The sequence below is a fragment of the Coenobita brevimanus genome, chromosome 83 (genome assembly GCF_032717465.1).
Source record: "Coenobita brevimanus isolate Jiangsu-jjx chromosome 83, ASM3271746v2, whole genome shotgun sequence".
Taxonomy (NCBI): Eukaryota; Metazoa; Arthropoda; class Malacostraca; order Decapoda; family Coenobitidae; genus Coenobita; species Coenobita brevimanus.
This window is the reverse complement of record NC_137036.1, coordinates 3,194,734-3,220,932: the sequence shown is the minus strand read 5'-3', so window position 1 is coordinate 3,220,932 and position 26,199 is coordinate 3,194,734. Positions and strand designations below refer to the sequence as shown.

Sequence of the window (26,199 nt, the reverse complement as noted above, 5' to 3'; positions counted from 1 at the left end):
AGTTGGTAGCTACGATGGGGCCTATGTGTAGGGGCTCTGCGGGAGGTCGGTGTTGTTGAGAACGCTACAGGGCACTTGGTGATGAGGGCAAGGTAACGTCCTGCCTGCCTGGGTTGGCGTGTTGTTGTGGCGGGTGGTGCATAGCTTGTCCGGTGGAGGGTGATGGATGGAGCTTGTGAAATAGAGAAAACGGCCGTGAGAGCGAGAAATTCAAGGGATAACCTGTTCGTTTGGAAATATTCCATATATATCAACCAGTATTCATATGGATTGTGTGTGGTGCCTCACCGACGTGACAATGTCTTCTGTAGGTGCATCAGTCAACCTTGCTTGTCGTGTACTGAAAGGCAGAAATAGTTTGGATAGGTGGGATTTACCTTCGAGAGTTATGGAGGTGACACCTTGGGCACGGCAGATGAGATAGTCTGGCTAAGGAATGGAAATTGCCCGGATTAGCAGTCGCCTGTTGATCTCATTGCATGGATCTTAGTTTGACGTGCGAAAATTAGTAAGAAAAATGTGAAAAGTTTATGCCAACAGCATCTGGTGTTCCCAGGCGGTCACCCATCCAAGTACTAACCAGACCCAACGTTGCTTAACTTCGCTGATCGGACGAGAAGCGGTGCTCTCAACGTGGTGTGGCCGTTGGCAATGAGAAGGAAAGAAACGACCTATTAATACGGCCTTACTGAGGCAGAAGAGGTTCTTCTATCGATTCTTTTCTCTTTTTTAGATTTAATAGGCAATATCGACAACCTTTCAACCTTTCGATGGATTACCTATTTCGTCACCGTGTCTTGAAACATATGGAACAAAGGAAAAGAAAATGCAAGATGTAAGTAGAAATGGATAAACAGCATGACAAACGGACCAACCCTCATTGAATAACCGATCGTCCCTTAACGGATGGCGCAACCAACGTTATTATACTCCATTTTTACTCTTTCACAGAATCTAGGCGCATGCCAGGCAGGCACTCAGGCCAAAAGCCAGGCAGGTAAGTAAACAGATAGGTATGTAGGTAGGCAGGTAGGTTGGTAGGTGGGTAGGTTGGTGGGTAGGTAGGTCAATATACAAAAAAACTCTGTAGAAATGTGTAATATCAGACCGCAGCGGTGGACAAAGGAATGTCCTCTCAAAAAAGTAAATATATATTTGAAGACCTTCATTACAACTGTAAGTGATATAAAAGTAAAATTCAGAACTGACAAAACTTAAAGACATTTATTTTAATCCTCTTTTTTGCCTTTAGTTCACACCTGTCAGAGAGAGGTGCAGGTTGCTAAACCTCTATGTGTGCGTGCGTTCGTTCGTTCGTTAGTGTGTGCCTGCTTGCCTGGATGCATGCATTCCTGCTAGACTTCATCCCAACCCCCACACTCTATCTGTCTCTGTCTGTCTGTCTGTCTCTGTATAGTATCTAACTATCAATCTATCTGTCTATCTATCAATCTATCCATCTATATATATACACATACATACATACATACATATAGTAGGCCGTCCATTTTGTATGAACTAATAAGGTTGGCTTCTGTGTGCGTGCGATTTGGGCAGGCTTTGATTAAGTGGAGAGTCTTGGGTACTTTTTTTTGTGATTCTATGTGGTTTGACGTTACTCTGAAAAGGCTTGCTTCCTTTCTTTAAGTTTTAACTTGTTGTCGGTCACTTGATGATGGTGGTTAGGTAAAGAGTAGCCTTTGGCTTTAGTGAGATGAGGTATCGCTAGTAATAATAATTAGGTTAGATTAGGTTTGATTTGGTTTGGTTGGTTGAGGTTATTTAAGGATTTGCTTACGTTCTGTGAGGTTTGATGAGGGCAGATAAAGATAGGTTGGATTAGGTTAGGTTTTGTTTTGTTTGATAAGGCTAGCTTATATTATGTCTCGTTGGCAGGTGAGGTTGGGTTTAGAGTAGTAGCGTTAGGTGAAGTTAGGTTTGCTCTGGTGAGCTGAGGCTATGCTTGGTTTGGTGAGGCTAGGCTAGGTTACTTTTGGTCTGGTAAGGTGAGTTTCAGCCAGATCTAACTTTCTTCCGAAGTATCTAAGCAAATACATGTAAATGTTTAGCAATTTGTCTAGTTATCTGTCTTTGTAGCAGTCAAGCCAACCTACCTGCCTACCAATAATTAGCCTTTCAATCTATCTGTCGGGTCATAATTTCCTTCTACACATCTGTCTATATACCTGTGTATTTATCTAGTAATCACTGTATCTACCTATCTTCCTGCAGTTAAACCAAAAAATACTTCGATCTATCTATTGGGTTATAATTTCTATCTACCTTCGTATCCCTCTATCTATCTGGACACATATGTATATATCCATCCACCCACCTATCTCCCTGTCTGCCCCTCAATCGGCCTATTCATATTATAGCAAACGACCAGTCTTAAACTTGGCACCTCTCGAGTCCCTTACTCTTATTTTGAATTCCGTGGCATTGACGTAATGACATAGGTGTTAGCTAAGCTGCCGAATGTCTGCATGGACCTATACCATGTCTTCATTATTTCTCTCTCACAGAAATTCAGTGTGGACCTCTAAGGGAGGCCCGGAGGTTGTTGTGTGCTTTGCCGTGGCTAGGTTGGATAGCGCAATGGAAGGCAACTCAATTATGAACTCTCTAAGTCGCAGAAGCCGTACACAATGCGTCCTTGCCTCTTGAGGGCGTTCACCACGTCCGTTACGGTCACAGTCTTCCGCTTGACATGCTCAGTGTAGGTGAAAGCGTCGCGAATCACTTTCTCGAGGAACACCTTTAGAACACCGCGGGTCTCCTCGAAGATGAGGTCAGAGATACGCTTCTCGTCGCCACGAGCTAGACGACGAATGGCAGGCTTCGTGATGCCACCACCTTGTGGTGGCGCATGGCGCCTCACTTGGCTAGACCCTTGCCACCTTTGCCTCGACCCGTCATGCCTGCTGCTCAGACTCAGTGTGCCACTGAGTTACCCCCACACCATCACCAACAACTTACTGCCTTTGACGAACACACTTACCATCACACCCTTGAAGCTGTCTTTGCAGTACTGGCTACCTATACACTCCCCCATGCCACTCATGCAACCAGTAAACAAAGACATTTGGAAGAGCAGCGACCCCCGCGTCCCAACAATAAACACATGTATGTTGGGTTAAGGCCCGACGCTTTCTCTTCATCTAAATTTCTTCCTCACCTACTTGTCACATCTTCATGATTGTCTCCCTTCCTCCTACCCCCATTTTCTATACGATTTTGTTTGTTTGTTTTATGTTGTGGGGACAAATTAGTCTCCTACTGCAGGTAATACTCAGACGACACGATGTCCGGATGTGGCAAGGGTGGCAAGGTGAAGGGGAAGTCAAAGTCTCAATCCAGCACGGCTGGGCTCCAGTTCCTCATGGACAGGATGCACCATCTCTTTCGTAGAGGTAATAATGCCGAGCGTGCGGGTGCTGGTCCTCCCGTCCACTTGGCTGCAGTCATGGAGTAACTTGCAGGCGAAGTGCTTGAGCAGGGTCTCAACGCTGCCCGTGACAACAGGAAGACTCGTATCAGTCCCCGTCACCTGCAGCTGGCCATTCTTAATGACGAGGAGCTGAAGAAGCACTTGTTGGGCATGACCATCATCCAGGGAGGTGTCCTGCCTAACATCCAGGAGGTGCTGCTTCCCAAGAAGTCAGAGAAGAAGTGAAATCTTCCAATAAATTCCTCTTCACCTCCATCGGCTTCTTTAGGAGCCACATCCATTTCTTAAGACAGAATAGACTTAGGCAATGGCCTAAATCACCATCTCTGTGTTTCTTCATGTATATATGCACGCATTTATGTATTGTGTGTATAATGTGGCACGAGTTGTCTATGATGGTTTGTGTCTCTTCATGTATTTATGTTTGGTTACATGTAAGTATAGCTACTTACATCAGTGACGGTACAGTGCTCGATTGATATTCCCACTGCCAAGTGCACATAATTGCTGTCTCTGTAATTACGTACATCCTAAGCGGGTGGGTGGGTAGATGGATGAATGAAAGCATAGATGTATGGCTTGCCTTCAAGTTATGGAGGGACTGGATGAAGTTGTTGAATGATATGTTGATGTATTATCCGGCGGGGTGACGACAATGCAGTGGATTTTATTACCCCCAAATAGGAAAGCACTTCAGACAATAATAAAACCAACAATTTATTATGATAACACTACAGCCGATAATAGCATTGACATTAATACTGTTAGTTACTCGTCTTCATTTGGTTACTTGTTATTATAAATCTTATTTGGAATTATTGTTGCCATTTTCAATTTCGTTGTCTACTTTCGAATTTTTAGTATCGCAATTTCTTCTTATCTGATTTATATCAAATATTGTCACTTGATGATGGGTACTACTGCCACAAGAAGTGTTAACTACATCTATAATAACAACGAAAAGCAGTACTACTGCTACTGACCACTACCACCACCACTAATACTTCCACAAACCAGAAGCATTAGTGATTTATGCTCAGTTGGTAGCTTACGATGGGGCCTATGTGTAGGGGCTCTGCGGGGAGGTCGGTGTTGTTGAGAACGCTACAGGACACTTGGTGATGAGGGCAAGGTAACGTCCTGCCTGCCTGGGTTGGCGTGTTGTTGTGGCGGGTGGTGCATGGCTTGTCTGAGTGGAGGGTGATGGATGGAGCTTGTGAAATAGAGAAAACGGCCGTGAGAGCGAGAAATTCAAGGGATAACCTGTCTGTTTGGAAATATCACATATATATCACACATGTATTCATGATGGATTGTGTGTGGTGCCTCACCGGACGCGATATGCGTCTTCCGTAGGTGCATCAGTCAATCCTTGGCCTGTCGTGGGCTTGATAGGCAGAAATAGCTTGGATAGGTGGGATTTACCTTCGAGAGTTATGGAGGTGACACCTTGGGCACGGCAGATGAGATAGTCTGGCTAAGGAATGGAAATTGCCCGGATTAGCAGTCGCCCGTTGATCTCATTGCATGGATCTTAGTTTGACGCACGAAAATTAGTAAGAAAAATGTGAAAAGTTTATGCCAACAGCATCTGGTGTCTCTCGTGCGGTCACTCATCGAAGTACTAACCAGACCCAACGTTGCTTTAACTTCCCCGATCGGACGAGAAGCGGTGCTCTCAACGTGGCAGGCTGTTGGCAATGAGAAGAAAAGAAACGACCTATTAATACGGCCTTACTGGAGGCAGAAGAGGTCTTTTCTATCGATTCTTTTCTCTTTCTTTAGATTTCGACAGGCGGTATCGACAACCTTTCAACCTTTCGATGGATTACGTATTTCGTCACCGTGTCTTGAAACATATGGAACAAAGGAAAAGAAAATGCAAGACGTAAGTAGAAATGGATAAACAGCATGACAAACGGACCAACCCTCATTGAATAACCGATCGTCCCTTAACGCATGGCGCAGCCAACGTTATTATACTCCATTTTTACTCCTTCACAGAATCTAGGCGCATGCCAGGCAGGCACGCAGGCCAAAAGCCAGGCAGGTAAGTAAACAATTATGTAGGTAGGTCGGTAGGTAGGTTAGTTGGTAGGTAGGTAGGTTGGTGGGTAGGTAGGTAGGTTGGTGGGTAGGTAGGTCGATATACAAAAAAACTCTGTAGAAATGTGTAATATCAAACCGCAGCCGTGGACAAAGGAATGTCCTCTCAAAAAAGTAAATATATATTTGAAGACCTTCATTACAACTGTAAGTGATATAAAAGTAAAATTCAGAACTGACAAAACTTAAAGCGGTGGGGTGAAATTTCTCGAGGCAACACCTAATTCAATAGAATCACCCGCGGTGTCTCCTCGAAGCATGAGGTCAGAGATTTTCACGCCGCCGACGAGCAACGATGAATACGATGCCACCACCTTGCGGCTGCGTCATGGGCGCCTCACTTAGGCTAGGTCACCTTACCTTCAGACGAGTCCGTCACGCCTGGCTGCTCACTCAGTGTCCTCGAGCTACCCCTCACATCATAACCATATCATTCAACAATCGTTTTGACGAACGACACTAATACCATCTATGCTTAATGTCTTCATCCGTGCATCTCGACTACCTCAAGAAGCGGTTCCCAGTTCTATCACGTCATGTGCCAAACCAGTAAACATGCAAAGACATTTGGAAGAAGTTGTTATTTACTCAAACACATGTATCGTTGGGCAGGCCTGATCGCCATACATAAATTCTTCCATTTTGTCACACTGCATGATTGTCTCCATTTTTTATACGATTTTTGTTAGGCCTGTTTCGTTCTATGTCTGTGGGGAGCAATATTTAATTTCGGAATGTGGCAGTAACCCAGTGAAGGTGAGAGAACTAATCCAGCACTGTTGCACTAGTTCTCAGTGGACAGCATTTAACACTCCTTGGGTAGAGAGACACGCGTGTGGTGTTAATCCTCTGAGTTTAAAGCTCCTGCAGGGCAGTGCTGATGCATAGCTGCCTGTGCTCGGGTCAAATCCGTCTCGGCTCATTCTTAAATGTACGAGGAGCTGAAATAAGCACCTGTTGGGCACAAACATCGCAGAGCGTTAAACCCTTGTGAGGTGTTCCTTCCAAAGGACATCTGTCACTCCTCTCACTCCACCGAGCGTCACATCCATTTTTAAGAGAGAACTAGACTTAGGGCAATGGACTTTCCACGCTACCATCTCTTGGCACATCAGATCATTTCTTCATAGAGAGATGTGCGCATGTATATTGTGTGTACAACATAATGCAAACGATAGGTATGTAGGTCATATGGCTGGTTGCCTTTGCATAGCGAGACAGTTTGGTTGCATTTGGTCAATAGCACTTACACAAGTGCAGCGGATGAAAAATGATTATCCTCTTAACTAAAAGTAAATAACTGGCGGTTTGTAAGACCTTGTACATGGGTGGGTGGGTAGATGGATGACGAAAAGCATAGATGATGGCTTGACAAAACTTAGTCTATGGGAGGTGATTTTAATTCCCCAGCACTTTCATGAGTGGCAATATGTCCAACAATTTATTATAGATACAGCCGATAATAGCATTATTGATGGTGCAAGTACCGCTAGTTATCCGTCTTCATTGTGGTTACGTGCGTTGAAGTCTTAAATTCGTTAGTGCCTGGATGCACTTATTGTCTGAAATTTCAATTTCGTATGTTACTCGACATTTCAGCTTATATCACAACCCTTTTTTCTTACTCGTTATGTTCGGAAAGCTCAATTGTCACTGTCTGTCTTTGATGATGAAAAATCTAACTGCCTATCAAGAACTACATGTCTATATAACAACGAAAAGTACAATTAATAAGCTACATTACTCAGCCACTCACCAGCTCACCCACAAACTGCAGGTCTTCACAAGTGATATGCCAGTTGGCGCCATGATGGGCGTAGGGGCCTCGCCGAGCCATGCGGGAGAACGCTAGCATATCGTGTGTGAGCGAGGTTGCAAGCGGGGGGTCTCGCCGTTGTTGGCGTGCTGATTGTGGCGGAGGCTTAGTGTGATGGATTTGGGGTGTGAAGATACGGCCGAGAGTTTATTTTTGTTCGCGGATTAAATCTGGTTCGTTTGGAAATCATTCCATATACTTGTCAATCGAACAGTACTCATGGTGCCTTCACTGACGTGGAACAATGTCTTACTGCAAGACACAGTCAATCGGCCAGCTTGTCGTATTGAGTTAGGTAAAGCAGAAATAGGTTTGGATAGGTGGGATTTATCCTTCGAGAGTTAATGGAGTACAATGGCAGATGGGATAGTCTGGCTAAGGAATGGAAATTGCCTGATTAGCAGTCGCCTCGTTCATTGCGGCTGGACGGCTTGACGTGCGAAGATCTCAGTAAGAAAATGAAAGTTTATGACAAATACAGGCAGATCACTCACCAAACCAAGCATAGCCTCAGCTGATCGGACGAGAGCGGCGCTTCACCGAACGCGGTAACGTTATACTCAAGGAGAAACGACCTATTAATACCGTTTACCTTAGAACGAGACAGTAATTTTTTTATCTTTTAGCCTTATCAAACAAAACAAAACCTAACCTAATCCAACCTATCTTTATCTGCCCTCATCAAACCTCACAGAACGTAAGCAAATCCTTAAAAAACCTCAACCAACCAAACCAAATCAAACCTAATCTAACCTAATTATTATTACTAGCGATACCTCATCTCACTAAAGCCAAAGGCTACTCTTTACCTAACCACCATCATCAAGTGACCGACAACAAGTTAAAACTTAAAGAAAGGAAGCAAGCCTTTTCAGAGTAACGTCAAACCACATCGAATCACAAAAAAAAGTACCCAAGACTTACCACTTAATCAAAGCCTGCCCAAATCGCACGCACACAGAAGCCAACCTTATTAGTTCATACAAAATGGACGGCCTACTATATGTATGTATGTATGTATGTATGTGTGTATATATATATAGATGGATAGATTGATAGATAGACAGATAGATTGATAGTTAGATACTATACAGAGACAGACAGACAGACAGAGACAGATAGAGTGTGGGGGTTGGGATGAAGTCTAGCAGGAATGCATGCATCCAGGCATGCAGGCACACACTAACGAACGAACGAACGCACGCACACATAGAGGTTTAGCAACCTGCACCTCTCTCTGACAGGTGTGAACTAAAGGCAAAAAAGAGGATTAAAATAAATGTCTTTAAGTTTTGTCAGTTCTGAATTTTACTTTTATATCACTTACAGTTGTAATGAAGGTCTTCAAATATATATTTACTTTTTTGAGAGGACATTCCTTTGTCCACCGCTGCGGTCTGATATTACACATTTCCTTAGAGTTTCTTTGTATATTGACCTACCTACCCACCAACCTACCTACCTACCAACCTACCTGCCTACCTACATACCTATCTGTTTACTTACCTGCCTGGCTTTTGGCCTGAGTGCCTGCCTGGCATGCGCCTAGATTCTGTGAAAGAGTAAAAATGGAGTATAATAACGTTGGTTGCGCCATCCGTTAAGGGACGATCGGTTATTCAATGAGGGTTGGTCCGTTTGTCATGCTGTTTATCCATTTCTACTTACATCTTGCATTTTCTTTTCCTTTGTTCCATATGTTTCAAGACACGGTGACGAAATAGGTAATCCATCGAAAGGTTGAAAGGTTGTCGATATTGCCTATGAAATCTAAAGAAAAAAAAAACGATAAAAGAACCTCTTCTGGCTCAGTAAGGCGGTATTAATAGGTCGTTTCTTTTCTTCTCATTGCCAACGGCCACACCACGTTGAGAGCACCGCTTCTCGTCCGATCAGCGAAGTTAAGCAACGTTGGGTCTGGTTAGTACTTGGATGGGTGACCGCCTGGGAACACCAGATGCTGTTGGCATAAACTTTTCACATTTTTCTTACTAATTTTCGCACGTCAAACTAAGATCCATGCAATGAGATCAACAGGCGACTGCTAATCCGGGCAATTTCCATTCCTTAGCCAGACTATCTCATCTGCCGTGCCCAAGGTGTCACCTCCATAACTCTCGAAGGTAAATCCCACCTATCCAAACTATTTCTGCCTTTCAGTACACGACAAGCAAGGTTGACTGATGCACCTACAGAAGACATTGTCACGTCGGTGAGGCACCACACACAATCCATATGAATACTGGTTGATATATATGGAATATTTCCAAACGAACAGGTTATCCCTTGAATTTCTCGCTCTCACGGCCGTTTTCTCTATTTCACAAGCTCCAACCATCACCCTCCACCGGACAAGCATGCACCACCCGCCACAACAACACGCCAACCCAGGCAGGCAGGACGTTACCTTGCCCTCATCACCAAGTGCCCTGTAGCGTTCTCAACAACACCGACCTCCCGCAGAGCCCCTACACATAGGCCCCATCGTAGCTACCAACTGGCATAAATCACTAATGCTTCTGGTTGTGGAAGTATTAGTGGTGGTGGTAGTAGTAGTAGCAGTAGTACTGCTTTTCGTTGTTATTATAGATGTAGTTCTTCTTGTGGCAGTAGTACCATCATCAAGTGACAATATTTGATATAACGATAAGAAGAAATTGTGATACTAAAAATTCGAAGCAACAACGAAATTGAAAATGGCAACAATAATTCCAATAAGATTTATAATAACAGTAACCAAATGAAGACGAGTAACTAACAGTATTAATAATGCTATTATCGGCTGTAGTGTTATCATAATAAATTGTTAGTTTTATTATTGTCTGAAGTGCTCCTATTTGGGGGTATAAAATCCACCATTGTCGTCACCCCGCGGATAATACATCAACATATCATTCAACAACTTCGTCCAGTCCCTCCATAGCTGAAGGCAAGCCATCATCTATGCTTTCATTCATCCATCTACCCACCCACCCGCTTAGGATGTACGTTACGAACCTTATGTGCAGTTGGCAGTGGGAATATCAATCGACCACTGTACCGTCACTGATGTAAGTAGCTATACTTACATGCAACCAAACATAAATACATGCAGAGACACAAACCAGCATAGACAACTCGTGCCACATTATACACACAATACATAAATGCGCGCATATATACATGAAGAAACACAGAGATGGTGATTTAGGCCATTGCCTAAGTCTATTCTCTCTTAAGAAATGGATGTGGCTCCTAAAGAAGCCGATGGAGGTGAAGAGGAATTTATTGGAAGATTTCACTTCTTCTCTGACTTCTTGGGAAGGAGCACCTCCTGGATGTTAGGCAGGACACCTCCCTGGATGATGGTGATGCCCAACAAGTGCTTGTTCAGCTCCTCGTCATTAAGGATGGCCAGCTGCAGGTGACGGGGACTGATACGAGTCTTCCTGTTGTCACGGGCAGCGTTGAAACCCTGCTCAAGCACTTTGCCTGCAAGTTACTCCATGACTGCAGCCAAGTGGACGGGAAGACCAGCACCCGCACGCTCGGCATTATTACCTCTACGAAAGAGATGGTGCATCCTGTCCATGAGGAACTGGAGCCCAGCCGTGTTGGATTGAGACTTTGACTTCCCCTTCACCTTGCCACCCTTGCCACATCCGGACATGGTGTCGTCTGAGTATTACCTGCAGTAGGAGACTAATTTGTCCCCACAACATAAAAAAAAAAAAAAAAAAAAATCGTATAGAAAATGGGGGTAGGAGGAAGGGAGACAATCATGATGATGTGACAAGTAGGTGAGGAAGAAATTAAGATGAAGAGAAAGCGTCGGGCCTTAACCCAACATACATGTGTTTATTGTTGGGATGCGGGGGTCGCTGCTCTTCCAAATGTCTTTGTTTACTGGTTGCATGAGTGGCATGGGGGAGTGTATAGGTAGCCAGTACTGCAAAGACAGCTTCAAGGGTGTGATGGTAAGTGTGTTCGTCAAAGGCAGTAAGTTGTTGGTGATGGTGTGGGGGTAACTCAGTGGCACACTGAGTCTGAGCAGCAGGCATGACGGGTCGAGGCAAAGGTGGCAAGGGTCTAGCCAAGTGAGGCGCCATGCGCCACCACAAGGTGGTGGCATCACGAAGCCTGCCATTCGTCGTCTAGCTCGTCGTGGCGGCGAGAAGCGTATCTCTGACCTCATCTTCGAGGAGACCCGCGGTGTTCTAAAGGTGTTCCTCGAGAAAGTGATTCGCGACGCTTTCACCTACACTGAGCATGTCAAGCGGAAGACTGTGACCGTAACGGACGTGGTGAACGCCCTCAAGAGGCAAGGACGCATTGTGTACGGCTTGTGCGACTTAGAGAGTTCATAATTGAGTTGCCTTCCATTGCGCTATCCAACCTAGCCACGGCAAAGCACACAACAACCTCCGGGCCTCCCTTAGAGGTCCACACTGAATTTCTGTGAGAGAGAGAGAGAAATAATGAAGACATGGTATAGGTCCATGCAGACATTCGGCAGCTTAGCTAACACCTATGTCATTACGTCAATGCCACGGAATTCAAAATAAGAGTAAGGGACTCGAGAGGTGCCAAGTTTAAGACTGGTCGTTTGCTATAATATGAATAGGCCGATTGAGGGGCAGACAGGGAGATAGGTGGGTGGATGGATATATACATATGTGTCCAGATAGACAGAGGGATACGAAGGTAGATAGATGGCTCTCTAGAAAATTATAACCCAATAGATAGATCGAAGTTTTTTTGGTTTAACGGCAGGAAGATAGGTAGATACAGTGTTTACTAGATAGATACACAGGTATATAGACAGATGTGTAGAAGGAAATTTTGACCCGACAGATAGATTGAAAGGCTAATTATTGGTAGGCAGGTAGGTTGGCTTGACTGCTACAAAGACAGATAACTAGACAAATTGCTAAACATTTACATGTATTTGCTTAGATACTTCGGAAGAAAGTTAGATCTGGCTGAAACTCACCTTACCAGACCAAAAGTAACCTAGCCTAGCCTCACCAAACCAAGCATAGCCTCAGCTCACCAGAGCAAACCTAACTTCACCTAACGATACTACTCTAAACCCAACCTCACCTGCCAACGAGACATAATATAAGCTAGCCTTATCAAACAAAACAAAACCTAACCTAATCCAACCTATCTTTATCTGCCCTCATCAAACCTCACAGAACGTAAGCAAATCCTTAAATAACCTCAACCAACCAAACCAAATCAAACCTAATCTAACCTAATTATTATTACTAGCGATACCTCATCTCACTAAAGCCAAAGGCTACTCTTTACCTAACCACCATCATCAAGTGACCGACAACAAGTTAAAACTTAAAGAAAGGAAGCAAGCCTTTTCAGAGTAACGTCAAACCACATCGAATCACAAAAAAAAGTACCCAAGACTTACCACTTAATCAAAGCCTGCCCAAATCGCACGCACACAGAAGCCAACCTTATTAGTTCATACAAAATGGACGGCCTACTATATGTATGTATGTATGTATGTATGTGTGTATATATATATATAGATGGATAGATTGATAGATAGACAGATAGATTGATAGTTAGATACTATACAGAGACAGACAGACAGACAGAGACAGATAGAGTGTGGGGGTTGGGATGAAGTCTAGCAGGAATGCATGCATCCAGGCATGCAGGCACACACTAACGAACGAACGAACGCACGCACACATAGAGGTTTAGCAACCTGCACCTCTCTCTGACAGGTGTGAACTAAAGGCAAAAAAGAGGATTAAAATAAATGTCTTTAAGTTTTGTCAGTTCTGAATTTTACTTTTATATCACTTACAGTTGTAATGAAGGTCTTCAAATATATATTTATTTTTTTGAGAGGACATTCCTTTGTCCACCGCTGCGGTCTGATATTACACATTTCCTTAGAGTTTTTTTGTATATTGACCTACCTACCCACCAACCTACCCACCTACCAACCTACCTGCCTACCTACATACCTATCTGTTTACTTACCTGCCTGGCTTTTGGCCTGAGTGCCTGCCTGGCATGCGCCTAGATTCTGTGAAAGAGTAAAAATGGAGTATAATAACGTTGGTTGCGCCATCCGTTAAGGGACGATCGGTTATTCAATGAGGGTTGGTCCGTTTGTCATGCTGTTTATCCATTTCTACTTACATCTTGCATTTTCTTTTCCTTTGTTCCATATGTTTCAAGACACGGTGACGAAATAGGTAATCCATCGAAAGGTTGAAAGGTTGTCGATATTGCCTATGAAATCTAAAGAAAAAAAAAAAAACGATAGAAGAACCTCTTCTGGCTCAGTAAGGCGGTATTAATAGGTCGTTTCTTTTCTTCTCATTGCCAACGGCCACACCACGTTGAGAGCACCGCTTCTCGTCCGATCAGCGAAGTTAAGCAACGTTGGGTCTGGTTAGTACTTGGATGGGTGACCGCCTGGGAACACCAGATGCTGTTGGCATAAACTTTTCACATTTTTCTTACTAATTTTCGCACGTCAAACTAAGATCCATGCAATGAGATCAACAGGCGACTGCTAATCCGGGCAATTTCCATTCCTTAGCCAGACTATCTCATCTGCCGTGCCCAAGGTGTCACCTCCATAACTCTCGAAGGTAAATCCCACCTATCCAAACTATTTCTGCCTTTCAGTACACGACAAGCAAGGTTGACTGATGCACCTACAGAAGACATTGTCACGTCGGTGAGGCACCACACACAATCCATATGAATACTGGTTGATATATATGGAATATTTCCAAACGAACAGGTTATCCCTTGAATTTCTCGCTCTCACGGCCGTTTTCTCTATTTCACAAGCTCCAACCATCACCCTCCACCGGACAAGCATGCACCACCCGCCACAACAACACGCCAACCCAGGCAGGCAGGACGTTACCTTGCCCTCATCACCAAGTGCCCTGTAGCGTTCTCAACAACACCGACCTCCCGCAGAGCCCCTACACATAGGCCCCATCGTAGCTACCAACTGGCATAAATCACTAATGCTTCTGGTTGTGGAAGTATTAGTGGTGGTGGTAGTAGTAGTAGCAGTAGTACTGCTTTTCGTTGTTATTATAGATGTAGTTCTTCTTGTGGCAGTAGTACCATCATCAAGTGACAATATTTGATATAACGATAAGAAGAAATTGTGATACTAAAAATTCGAAGCAACAACGAAATTGAAAATGGCAACAATAATTCCAATAAGATTTATAATAACAGTAACCAAATGAAGACGAGTAACTAACAGTATTAATAATGCTATTATCGGCTGTAGTGTTATCATAATAAATTGTTAGTTTTATTATTGTCTGAAGTGCTCCTATTTGGGGGTATAAAATCCACCATTGTCGTCACCCCGCGGATAATACATCAACATATCATTCAACAACTTCGTCCAGTCCCTCCATAGCTGAAGGCAAGCCATCATCTATGCTTTCATTCATCCATCTACCCACCCACCCGCTTAGGATGTACGTTACGAACCTTATGTGCAGTTGGCAGTGGGAATATCAATCGACCACTGTACCGTCACTGATGTAAGTAGCTATACTTACATGCAACCAAACATAAATACATGCAGAGACACAAACCAGCATAGACAACTCGTGCCACATTATACACACAATACATAAATGCGCGCATATATACATGAAGAAACACAGAGATGGTGATTTAGGCCATTGCCTAAGTCTATTCTCTCTTAAGAAATGGATGTGGCTCCTAAAGAAGCCGATGGAGGTGAAGAGGAATTTATTGGAAGATTTCACTTCTTCTCTGACTTCTTGGGAAGGAGCACCTCCTGGATGTTAGGCAGGACACCTCCCTGGATGATGGTGATGCCCAACAAGTGCTTGTTCAGCTCCTCGTCATTAAGGATGGCCAGCTGCAGGTGACGGGGACTGATACGAGTCTTCCTGTTGTCACGGGCAGCGTTGAAACCCTGCTCAAGCACTTTGCCTGCAAGTTACTCCATGACTGCAGCCAAGTGGACGGGAAGACCAGCACCCGCACGCTCGGCATTATTACCTCTACGAAAGAGATGGTGCATCCTGTCCATGAGGAACTGGAGCCCAGCCGTGTTGGATTGAGACTTTGACTTCCCCTTCACCTTGCCACCCTTGCCACATCCGGACATGGTGTCGTCTGAGTATTACCTGCAGTAGGAGACTAATTTGTCCCCACAACATAAAAAAAAAAAAAAAAAAAAAAATCGTATAGAAAATGGGGGTAGGAGGAAGGGAGACAATCATGATGATGTGACAAGTAGGTGAGGAAGAAATTAAGATGAAGAGAAAGCGTCGGGCCTTAACCCAACATACATGTGTTTATTGTTGGGATGCGGGGGTCGCTGCTCTTCCAAATGTCTTTGTTTACTGGTTGCATGAGTGGCATGGGGGAGTGTATAGGTAGCCAGTACTGCAAAGACAGCTTCAAGGGTGTGATGGTAAGTGTGTTCGTCAAAGGCAGTAAGTTGTTGGTGATGGTGTGGGGGTAACTCAGTGGCACACTGAGTCTGAGCAGCAGGCATGACGGGTCGAGGCAAAGGTGGCAAGGGTCTAGCCAAGTGAGGCGCCATGCGCCACCACAAGGTGGTGGCATCACGAAGCCTGCCATTCGTCGTCTAGCTCGTCGTGGCGGCGAGAAGCGTATCTCTGACCTCATCTTCGAGGAGACCCGCGGTGTTCTAAAGGTGTTCCTCGAGAAAGTGATTCGCGACGCTTTCACCTACACTGAGCATGTCAAGCGGAAGACTGTGACCGTAACGGACGTGGTGAACGCCCTCAAGAGGCAAGGACGCATTGTGTACGGCTTGTGCGACTTAGAGAGTTCATAATTGAGTTGCCTTCCATTGCGCTATCCAACCTAGCCACGGCAAAGCACACAACAACCTCCGGGCCTCCCTTAGAGGTCCACACTGAATTTCTGTGAGAGAGAGAGAGAGAAATAATGAAGACATGGTATAGGTCCATGCAGACATTCGGCAGCTTAGCTAACACCTATGTCATTACGTCAATGCCACGGAATTCAAAATAAGAGTAAGGGACTCGAGAGGTGCCAAGTTTAAGACTGGTCGTTTGCTATAATATGAATAGGCCGATTGAGGGGCAGACAGGGAGATAGGTGGGTGGATGGATATATACATATGTGTCCAGATAGACAGAGGGATACGAAGGTAGATAGATGGCTCTCTAGAAAATTATAACCCAATAGATAGATCGAAGTTTTTTTGGTTTAACGGCAGGAAGATAGGTAGATACAGTGTTTACTAGATAGATACACAGGTATATAGACAGATGTGTAGAAGGAAATTTTGACCCGACAGATAGATTGAAAGGCTAATTATTGGTAGGCAGGTAGGTTGGCTTGACTGCTACAAAGACAGATAACTAGACAAATTGCTAAACATTTACATGTATTTGCTTAGATACTTCGGAAGAAAGTTAGATCTGGCTGAAACTCACCTTACCAGACCAAAAGTAACCTAGCCTAGCCTCACCAAACCAAGCATAGCCTCAGCTCACCAGAGCAAACCTAACTTCACCTAACGATACTACTCTAAACCCAACCTCACCTGCCAACGAGACATAATATAAGCTAGCCTTATCAAACAAAACAAAACCTAACCTAATCCAACCTATCTTTATCTGCCCTCATCAAACCTCACAGAACGTAAGCAAATCCTTAAATAACCTCAACCAACCAAACCAAATCAAACCTAATCTAACCTAATTATTATTACTAGCGATACCTCATCTCACTAAAGCCAAAGGCTACTCTTTACCTAACCACCATCATCAAGTGACCGACAACAAGTTAAAACTTAAAGAAAGGAAGCAAGCCTTTTCAGAGTAACGTCAAACCACATCGAATCACAAAAAAAAGTACCCAAGACTTACCACTTAATCAAAGCCTGCCCAAATCGCACGCACACAGAAGCCAACCTTATTAGTTCATACAAAATGGACGGCCTACTATATGTATGTATGTATGTATGTATGTGTGTATATATATAGATGGATAGATTGATAGATAGACAGATAGATTGATAGTTAGATACTATACAGAGACAGACAGACAGACAGAGACAGATAGAGTGTGGGGGTTGGGATGAAGTCTAGCAGGAATGCATGCATCCAGGCATGCAGGCACACACTAACGAACGAACGAACGCACGCACACATAGAGGTTTAGCAACCTGCACCTCTCTCTGACAGGTGTGAACTAAAGGCAAAAAAGAGGATTAAAATAAATGTCTTTAAGTTTTGTCAGTTCTGAATTTTACTTTTATATCACTTACAGTTGTAATGAAGGTCTTCAAATATATATTTATTTTTTTGAGAGGACATTCCTTTGTCCACCGCTGCGGTCTGATATTACACATTTCCTTAGAGTTTTTTTGTATATTGACCTACCTACCCACCAACCTACCCACCTACCAACCTACCTGCCTACCTACATACCTATCTGTTTACTTACCTGCCTGGCTTTTGGCCTGAGTGCCTGCCTGGCATGCGCCTAGATTCTGTGAAAGAGTAAAAATGGAGTATAATAACGTTGGTTGCGCCATCCGTTAAGGGACGATCGGTTATTCAATGAGGGTTGGTCCGTTTGTCATGCTGTTTATCCATTTCTACTTACATCTTGCATTTTCTTTTCCTTTGTTCCATATGTTTCAAGACACGGTGACGAAATAGGTAATCCATCGAAAGGTTGAAAGGTTGTCGATATTGCCTATGAAATCTAAAGAAAAAAAAAAAACCGATAGAAGAACCACTTCTGGCTCAGTAAGGCGGTATTAATAGGTCGTTTCTTTTCTTCTCATTGCCAACGGCCACACCACGTTGAGAGCACCGCTTCTCGTCCGATCAGCGAAGTTAAGCAACGTTGGGTCTGGTTAGTACTTGGATGGGTGACCGCCTGGGAACACCAGATGCTGTTGGCATAAACTTTTCACATTTTTCTTACTAATTTTCGCACGTCAAACTAAGATCCATGCAATGAGATCAACAGGCGACTGCTAATCCGGGCAATTTCCATTCCTTAGCCAGACTATCTCATCTGCCGTGCCCAAGGTGTCACCTCCATAACTCTCGAAGGTAAATCCCACCTATCCAAACTATTTCTGCCTTTCAGTACACGACAAGCAAGGTTGACTGATGCACCTACAGAAGACATTGTCACGTCGGTGAGGCACCACACACAATCCATATGAATACTGGTTGATATATATGGAATATTTCCAAACGAACAGGTTATCCCTTGAATTTCTCGCTCTCACGGCCGTTTTCTCTATTTCACAAGCTCCAACCATCACCCTCCACCGGACAAGCATGCACCACCCGCCACAACAACACGCCAACCCAGGCAGGCAGGACGTTACCTTGCCCTCATCACCAAGTGCCCTGTAGCGTTCTCAACAACACCGACCTCCCGCAGAGCCCCTACACATAGGCCCCATCGTAGCTACCAACTGGCATAAATCACTAATGCTTCTGGTTGTGGAAGTATTAGTGGTGGTGGTAGTAGTAGTAGCAGTAGTACTGCTTTTCGTTGTTATTATAGATGTAGTTCTTCTTGTGGCAGTAGTACCATCATCAAGTGACAATATTTGATATAACGATAAGAAGAAATTGTGATACTAAAAATTCGAAGCAACAACGAAATTGAAAATGGCAACAATAATTCCAATAAGATTTATAATAACAGTAACCAAATGAAGACGAGTAACTAACAGTATTAATAATGCTATTATCGGCTGTAGTGTTATCATAATAAATTGTTAGTTTTATTATTGTCTGAAGTGCTCCTATTTGGGGGTATAAAATCCACCATTGTCGTCACCCCGCGGATAATACATCAACATATCATTCAACAACTTCGTCCAGTCCCTCCATAGCTGAAGGCAAGCCATCATCTATGCTTTCATTCATCCATCTACCCACCCACCCGCTTAGGATGTACGTTACGAACCTTATGTGCAGTTGGCAGTGGGAATATCAATCGACCACTGTACCGTCACTGATGTAAGTAGCTATACTTACATGCAACCAAACATAAATACATGCAGAGACACAAACCAGCATAGACAACTCGTGCCACATTATACACACAATACATAAATGCGCGCATATATACATGAAGAAACACAGAGATGGTGATTTAGGCCATTGCCTAAGTCTATTCTCTCTTAAGAAATGGATGTGGCTCCTAAAGAAGCCGATGGAGGTGAAGAGGAATTTATTGGAAGATTTCACTTCTTCTCTGACTTCTTGGGAAGGAGCACCTCCTGGATGTTAGGCAGGACACCTCCCTGGATGATGGTGATGCCCAACAAGTGCTTGTTCAGCTCCTCGTCATTAAGGATGGCCAGCTGCAGGTGACGGGGACTGATACGAGTCTTCCTGTTGTCACGGGCAGCGTTGAAACCCTGCTCAAGCACTTTGCCTGCAAGTTACTCCATGACTGCAGCCAAGTGGACGGGAAGACCAGCACCCGCACGCTCGGCATTATTACCTCTACGAAAGAGATGGTGCATCCTGTCCATGAGGAACTGGAGCCCAGCCGTGTTGGATTGAGACTTTGACTTCCCCTTCACCTTGCCACCCTTGCCACATCCGGACATGGTGTCGTCTGAGTATTACCTGCAGTAGGAGACTAATTTGTCCCCACAACATAAAAAAAAAAAAAAAATCGTATAGAAAATGGGGGTAGGAGGAAGGGAGACAATCATGATGATGTGACAAGTAGGTGAGGAAGAAATTAAGATGAAGAGAAAGCGTCGGGCCTTAACCCAACATACATGTGTTTATTGTTGGGATGCGGGGGTCGCTGCTCTTCCAAATGTCTTTGTTTACTGGTTGCATGAGTGGCATGGGGGAGTGTATAGGTAGCCAGTACTGCAAAGACAGCTTCAAGGGTGTGATGGTAAGTGTGTTCGTCAAAGGCAGTAAGTTGTTGGTGATGGTGTGGGGGTAACTCAGTGGCACACTGAGTCTGAGCAGCAGGCATGACGGGTCGAGGCAAAGGTGGCAAGGGTCTAGCCAAGTGAGGCGCCATGCGCCACCACAAGGTGGTGGCATCACGAAGCCTGCCATTCGTCGTCTAGCTCGTCGTGGCGGCGAGAAGCGTATCTCTGACCTCATCTTCGAGGAGACCCGCGGTGTTCTAAAGGTGTTCCTCGAGAAAGTGATTCGCGACGCTTTCACCTACACTGAGCATGTCAAGCGGAAGACTGTGACCGTAACGGACGTGGTGAACGCCCTCAAGAGGCAAGGACGCATTGTGTACGGCTTGTGCGACTTAGAGAGTTCATAATTGAGTTGCCTTCCATTGCGCTATCCAACCTAGCCACGGCAAAGCACACAACAACCTCCGGGCCTCCCTTAGAGGTCCACACTGAATTTCTGTGAGAGAGAGAGAGAAATAATGAAGACATGGTATAGGTCCATGCAGACATTCGGCAGCTTAGCTAACACCTATGTCATTACGTCAATGCCACGGAATTCAAAATAAGAGTAAGGGACTCGAGAGGTGCCAAGTTTAAGACTGGTCGTTTGCTATAATATGAATAGGCCGATTGAGGGGCAGACAGGGAGATAGGTGGGTGGATGGATATATACATATGTGTCCAGATAGACAGAGGGATACGAAGGTAGATAGATGGCTCTCTAGAAAATTATAACCCAATAGATAGATCGAAGTTTTTTGGTTTAACGGCAGGAAGATAGGTAGATACAGTGTTTACTAGATAGATACACAGGTATATAGACAGATGTGTAGAAGGAAATTTTGACCCGACAGATAGATTGAAAGGCTAATTATTGGTAGGCAGGTAGGTTGGCTTGACTGCTACAAAGACAGATAACTAGACAAATTGCTAAACATTTACATGTATTTGCTTAGATACTTCGGAAGAAAGTTAGATCTGGCTGAAACTCACCTTACCAGACCAAAAGTAACCTAGCCTAGCCTCACCAAACCAAGCATAGCCTCAGCTCACCAGAGCAAACCTAACTTCACCTAACGATACTACTCTAAACCCAACCTCACCTGCCAACGAGACATAATATAAGCTAGCCTTATCAAACAAAACAAAACCTAACCTAATCCAACCTATCTTTATCTGCCCTCATCAAACCTCACAGAACGTAAGCAAATCCTTAAATAACCTCAACCAACCAAACCAAATCAAACCTAATCTAACCTAATTATTATTACTAGCGATACCTCATCTCACTAAAGCCAAAGGCTACTCTTTACCTAACCACCATCATCAAGTGACCGACAACAAGTTAAAACTTAAAGAAAGGAAGCAAGCCTTTTCAGAGTAACGTCAAACCACATCGAATCACAAAAAAAAGTACCCAAGACTTACCACTTAATCAAAGCCTGCCCAAATCGCACGCACACAGAAGCCAACCTTATTAGTTCATACAAAATGGACGGCCTACTATATGTATGTATGTATGTATGTATGTGTGTATATATATAGATGGATAGATTGATAGATAGACAGATAGATTGATAGTTAGATACTATACAGAGACAGACAGACAGACAGAGACAGATAGAGTGTGGGGGTTGGGATGAAGTCTAGCAGGAATGCATGCATCCAGGCATGCAGGCACACACTAACGAACGAACGAACGCACGCACACATAGAGGTTTAGCAACCTGCACCTCTCTCTGACAGGTGTGAACTAAAGGCAAAAAAGAGGATTAAAATAAATGTCTTTAAGTTTTGTCAGTTCTGAATTTTACTTTTATATCACTTACAGTTGTAATGAAGGTCTTCAAATATATATTTATTTTTTTGAGAGGACATTCCTTTGTCCACCGCTGCGGTCTGATATTACACATTTCCTTAGAGTTTTTTTGTATATTGACCTACCTACCCACCAACCTACCCACCTACCAACCTACCTGCCTACCTACATACCTATCTGTTTACTTACCTGCCTGGCTTTTGGCCTGAGTGCCTGCCTGGCATGCGCCTAGATTCTGTGAAAGAGTAAAAATGGAGTATAATAACGTTGGTTGCGCCATCCGTTAAGGGACGATCGGTTATTCAATGAGGGTTGGTCCGTTTGTCATGCTGTTTATCCATTTCTACTTACATCTTGCATTTTCTTTTCCTTTGTTCCATATGTTTCAAGACACGGTGACGAAATAGGTAATCCATCGAAAGGTTGAAAGGTTGTCGATATTGCCTATGAAATCTAAAGAAAAAAAAAACGATAGAAGAACCTCTTCTGGCTCAGTAAGGCGGTATTAATAGGTCGTTTCTTTTCTTCTCATTGCCAACGGCCACACCACGTTGAGAGCACCGCTTCTCGTCCGATCAGCGAAGTTAAGCAACGTTGGGTCTGGTTAGTACTTGGATGGGTGACCGCCTGGGAACACCAGATGCTGTTGGCATAAACTTTTCACATTTTTCTTACTAATTTTCGCACGTCAAACTAAGATCCATGCAATGAGATCAACAGGCGACTGCTAATCCGGGCAATTTCCATTCCTTAGCCAGACTATCTCATCTGCCGTGCCCAAGGTGTCACCTCCATAACTCTCGAAGGTAAATCCCACCTATCCAAACTATTTCTGCCTTTCAGTACACGACAAGCAAGGTTGACTGATGCACCTACAGAAGACATTGTCACGTCGGTGAGGCACCACACACAATCCATATGAATACTGGTTGATATATATGGAATATTTCCAAACGAACAGGTTATCCCTTGAATTTCTCGCTCTCACGGCCGTTTTCTCTATTTCACAAGCTCCAACCATCACCCTCCACCGGACAAGCATGCACCACCCGCCACAACAACACGCCAACCCAGGCAGGCAGGACGTTACCTTGCCCTCATCACCAAGTGCCCTGTAGCGTTCTCAACAACACCGACCTCCCGCAGAGCCCCTACACATAGGCCCCATCGTAGCTACCAACTGGCATAAATCACTAATGCTTCTGGTTGTGGAAGTATTAGTGGTGGTGGTAGTAGTAGTAGCAGTAGTACTGCTTTTCGTTGTTATTATAGATGTAGTTCTTCTTGTGGCAGTAGTACCATCATCAAGTGACAATATTTGATATAACGATAAGAAGAAATTGTGATACTAAAAATTCGAAGCAACAACGAAATTGAAAATGGCAACAATAATTCCAATAAGATTTATAATAACAGTAACCAAATGAAGACGAGTAACTAACAGTATTAATAATGCTATTATCGGCTGTAGTGTTATCATAATAAATTGTTAGTTTTATTATTGTCTGAAGTGCTCCTATTTGGGGGTATAAAATCCACCATTGTCGTCACCCCGCGGATAATACATCAACATATCATTCAACAACTTCGTCCAGTCCCTCCATAGCTGAAGGCAAGCCATCATCTATGCTTTCATTCATCCATCTACCCACCCACCCGCTTAGGATGTACGTTACGAACCTTATGTGCAGTTGGCAGTGGGAATATCAATCGACCACTGTACCGTCACTGATGTAAGTAGCTATACTTACATGCAACCAAACATAAATACATGCAGAGACACAAACCAGCATAGACAACTCGTGCCACATTATACACACAATACATAAATGCGCGCATATATACATGAAGAAACACAGAGATGGTGATTTAGGCCATTGCCTAAGTCTATTCTCTCTTAAGAAATGGATGTGGCTCCTAAAGAAGCCGATGGAGGTGAAGAGGAATTTATTGGAAGATTTCACTTCTTCTCTGACTTCTTGGGAAGGAGCACCTCCTGGATGTTAGGCAGGACACCTCCCTGGATGATGGTGATGCCCAACAAGTGCTTGTTCAGCTCCTCGTCATTAAGGATGGCCAGCTGCAGGTGACGGGGACTGATACGAGTCTTCCTGTTGTCACGGGCAGCGTTGAAACCCTGCTCAAGCACTTTGCCTGCAAGTTACTCCATGACTGCAGCCAAGTGGACGGGAAGACCAGCACCCGCACGCTCGGCATTATTACCTCTACGAAAGAGATGGTGCATCCTGTCCATGAGGAACTGGAGCCCAGCCGTGTTGGATTGAGACTTTGACTTCCCCTTCACCTTGCCACCCTTGCCACATCCGGACATGGTGTCGTCTGAGTATTACCTGCAGTAGGAGACTAATTTGTCCCCACAACATAAAAAAAAAAAAAAAAAAAAATCGTATAGAAAATGGGGGTAGGAGGAAGGGAGACAATCATGATGATGTGACAAGTAGGTGAGGAAGAAATTAAGATGAAGAGAAAGCGTCGGGCCTTAACCCAACATACATGTGTTTATTGTTGGGATGCGGGGGTCGCTGCTCTTCCAAATGTCTTTGTTTACTGGTTGCATGAGTGGCATGGGGGAGTGTATAGGTAGCCAGTACTGCAAAGACAGCTTCAAGGGTGTGATGGTAAGTGTGTTCGTCAAAGGCAGTAAGTTGTTGGTGATGGTGTGGGGGTAACTCAGTGGCACACTGAGTCTGAGCAGCAGGCATGACGGGTCGAGGCAAAGGTGGCAAGGGTCTAGCCAAGTGAGGCGCCATGCGCCACCACAAGGTGGTGGCATCACGAAGCCTGCCATTCGTCGTCTAGCTCGTCGTGGCGGCGAGAAGCGTATCTCTGACCTCATCTTCGAGGAGACCCGCGGTGTTCTAAAGGTGTTCCTCGAGAAAGTGATTCGCGACGCTTTCACCTACACTGAGCATGTCAAGCGGAAGACTGTGACCGTAACGGACGTGGTGAACGCCCTCAAGAGGCAAGGACGCATTGTGTACGGCTTGTGCGACTTAGAGAGTTCATAATTGAGTTGCCTTCCATTGCGCTATCCAACCTAGCCACGGCAAAGCACACAACAACCTCCGGGCCTCCCTTAGAGGTCCACACTGAATTTCTGTGAGAGAGAGAGAGAAATAATGAAGACATGGTATAGGTCCATGCAGACATTCGGCAGCTTAGCTAACACCTATGTCATTACGTCAATGCCACGGAATTCAAAATAAGAGTAAGGGACTCGAGAGGTGCCAAGTTTAAGACTGGTCGTTTGCTATAATATGAATAGGCCGATTGAGGGGCAGACAGGGAGATAGGTGGGTGGATGGATATATACATATGTGTCCAGATAGACAGAGGGATACGAAGGTAGATAGATGGCTCTCTAGAAAATTATAACCCAATAGATAGATCGAAGTTTTTTTGGTTTAACGGCAGGAAGATAGGTAGATACAGTGTTTACTAGATAGATACACAGGTATATAGACAGATGTGTAGAAGGAAATTTTGACCCGACAGATAGATTGAAAGGCTAATTATTGGTAGGCAGGTAGGTTGGCTTGACTGCTACAAAGACAGATAACTAGACAAATTGCTAAACATTTACATGTATTTGCTTAGATACTTCGGAAGAAAGTTAGATCTGGCTGAAACTCACCTTACCAGACCAAAAGTAACCTAGCCTAGCCTCACCAAACCAAGCATAGCCTCAGCTCACCAGAGCAAACCTAACTTCACCTAACGATACTACTCTAAACCCAACCTCACCTGCCAACGAGACATAATATAAGCTAGCCTTATCAAACAAAACAAAACCTAACCTAATCCAACCTATCTTTATCTGCCCTCATCAAACCTCACAGAACGTAAGCAAATCCTTAAATAACCTCAACCAACCAAACCAAATCAAACCTAATCTAACCTAATTATTATTACTAGCGATACCTCATCTCACTAAAGCCAAAGGCTACTCTTTACCTAACCACCATCATCAAGTGACCGACAACAAGTTAAAACTTAAAGAAAGGAAGCAAGCCTTTTCAGAGTAACGTCAAACCACA

At 44.2% G+C, this 26,199-nt stretch overlaps 5 non-coding genes and 11 pseudogenes across 5 annotated transcripts; 9 read left to right on the top strand and 7 right to left on the bottom strand.

The window, feature by feature from the left end:
• Positions 1-531: 531 nt before the first annotated feature.
• On the bottom strand, positions 532-650 carry LOC145409953 (5S ribosomal RNA). Its single transcript, XR_013899180.1, has one exon. It is a non-coding gene; the product is annotated as a 5S ribosomal RNA (ribosomal RNA).
• Positions 651-2,614: 1,964 nt separating this feature from the next.
• Positions 2,615-2,919, bottom strand: LOC145409833 (histone H4-like; annotated as a pseudogene).
• Positions 2,920-3,304: 385 nt separating this feature from the next.
• LOC145409873 (histone H2A-like) lies at positions 3,305-3,676 on the top strand (annotated as a pseudogene).
• A 1,354-nt stretch (positions 3,677-5,030) lies between these two features.
• Positions 5,031-5,150, bottom strand: LOC145409997 (5S ribosomal RNA; annotated as a pseudogene).
• A 4,073-nt stretch (positions 5,151-9,223) lies between these two features.
• Positions 9,224-9,342, top strand: LOC145409952 (5S ribosomal RNA). Its single transcript, XR_013899179.1, has one exon. It is a non-coding gene; the product is annotated as a 5S ribosomal RNA (ribosomal RNA).
• Positions 9,343-10,650: 1,308 nt separating this feature from the next.
• LOC145409867 (histone H2A-like) lies at positions 10,651-11,022 on the bottom strand (annotated as a pseudogene).
• Positions 11,023-11,411: 389 nt separating this feature from the next.
• On the top strand, positions 11,412-11,719 carry LOC145409832 (histone H4-like; annotated as a pseudogene).
• Positions 11,720-13,711: 1,992 nt separating this feature from the next.
• Positions 13,712-13,830, top strand: LOC145409951 (5S ribosomal RNA). The gene has a single exon (XR_013899178.1). It is a non-coding gene; the product is annotated as a 5S ribosomal RNA (ribosomal RNA).
• A 1,308-nt stretch (positions 13,831-15,138) lies between these two features.
• LOC145409866 (histone H2A-like) lies at positions 15,139-15,510 on the bottom strand (annotated as a pseudogene).
• Positions 15,511-15,901: 391 nt separating this feature from the next.
• Positions 15,902-16,209, top strand: LOC145409831 (histone H4-like; annotated as a pseudogene).
• Positions 16,210-18,199: 1,990 nt separating this feature from the next.
• LOC145409950 (5S ribosomal RNA) lies at positions 18,200-18,318 on the top strand. The gene has a single exon (XR_013899177.1). It is a non-coding gene; the product is annotated as a 5S ribosomal RNA (ribosomal RNA).
• Positions 18,319-19,626: 1,308 nt separating this feature from the next.
• LOC145409868 (histone H2A-like) lies at positions 19,627-19,998 on the bottom strand (annotated as a pseudogene).
• A 384-nt stretch (positions 19,999-20,382) lies between these two features.
• LOC145409830 (histone H4-like) lies at positions 20,383-20,690 on the top strand (annotated as a pseudogene).
• A 1,984-nt stretch (positions 20,691-22,674) lies between these two features.
• On the top strand, positions 22,675-22,793 carry LOC145409949 (5S ribosomal RNA). The gene has a single exon (XR_013899176.1). It is a non-coding gene; the product is annotated as a 5S ribosomal RNA (ribosomal RNA).
• A 1,308-nt stretch (positions 22,794-24,101) lies between these two features.
• LOC145409869 (histone H2A-like) lies at positions 24,102-24,473 on the bottom strand (annotated as a pseudogene).
• A 389-nt stretch (positions 24,474-24,862) lies between these two features.
• LOC145409829 (histone H4-like) lies at positions 24,863-25,170 on the top strand (annotated as a pseudogene).
• Positions 25,171-26,199: the final 1,029 nt, after the last annotated feature.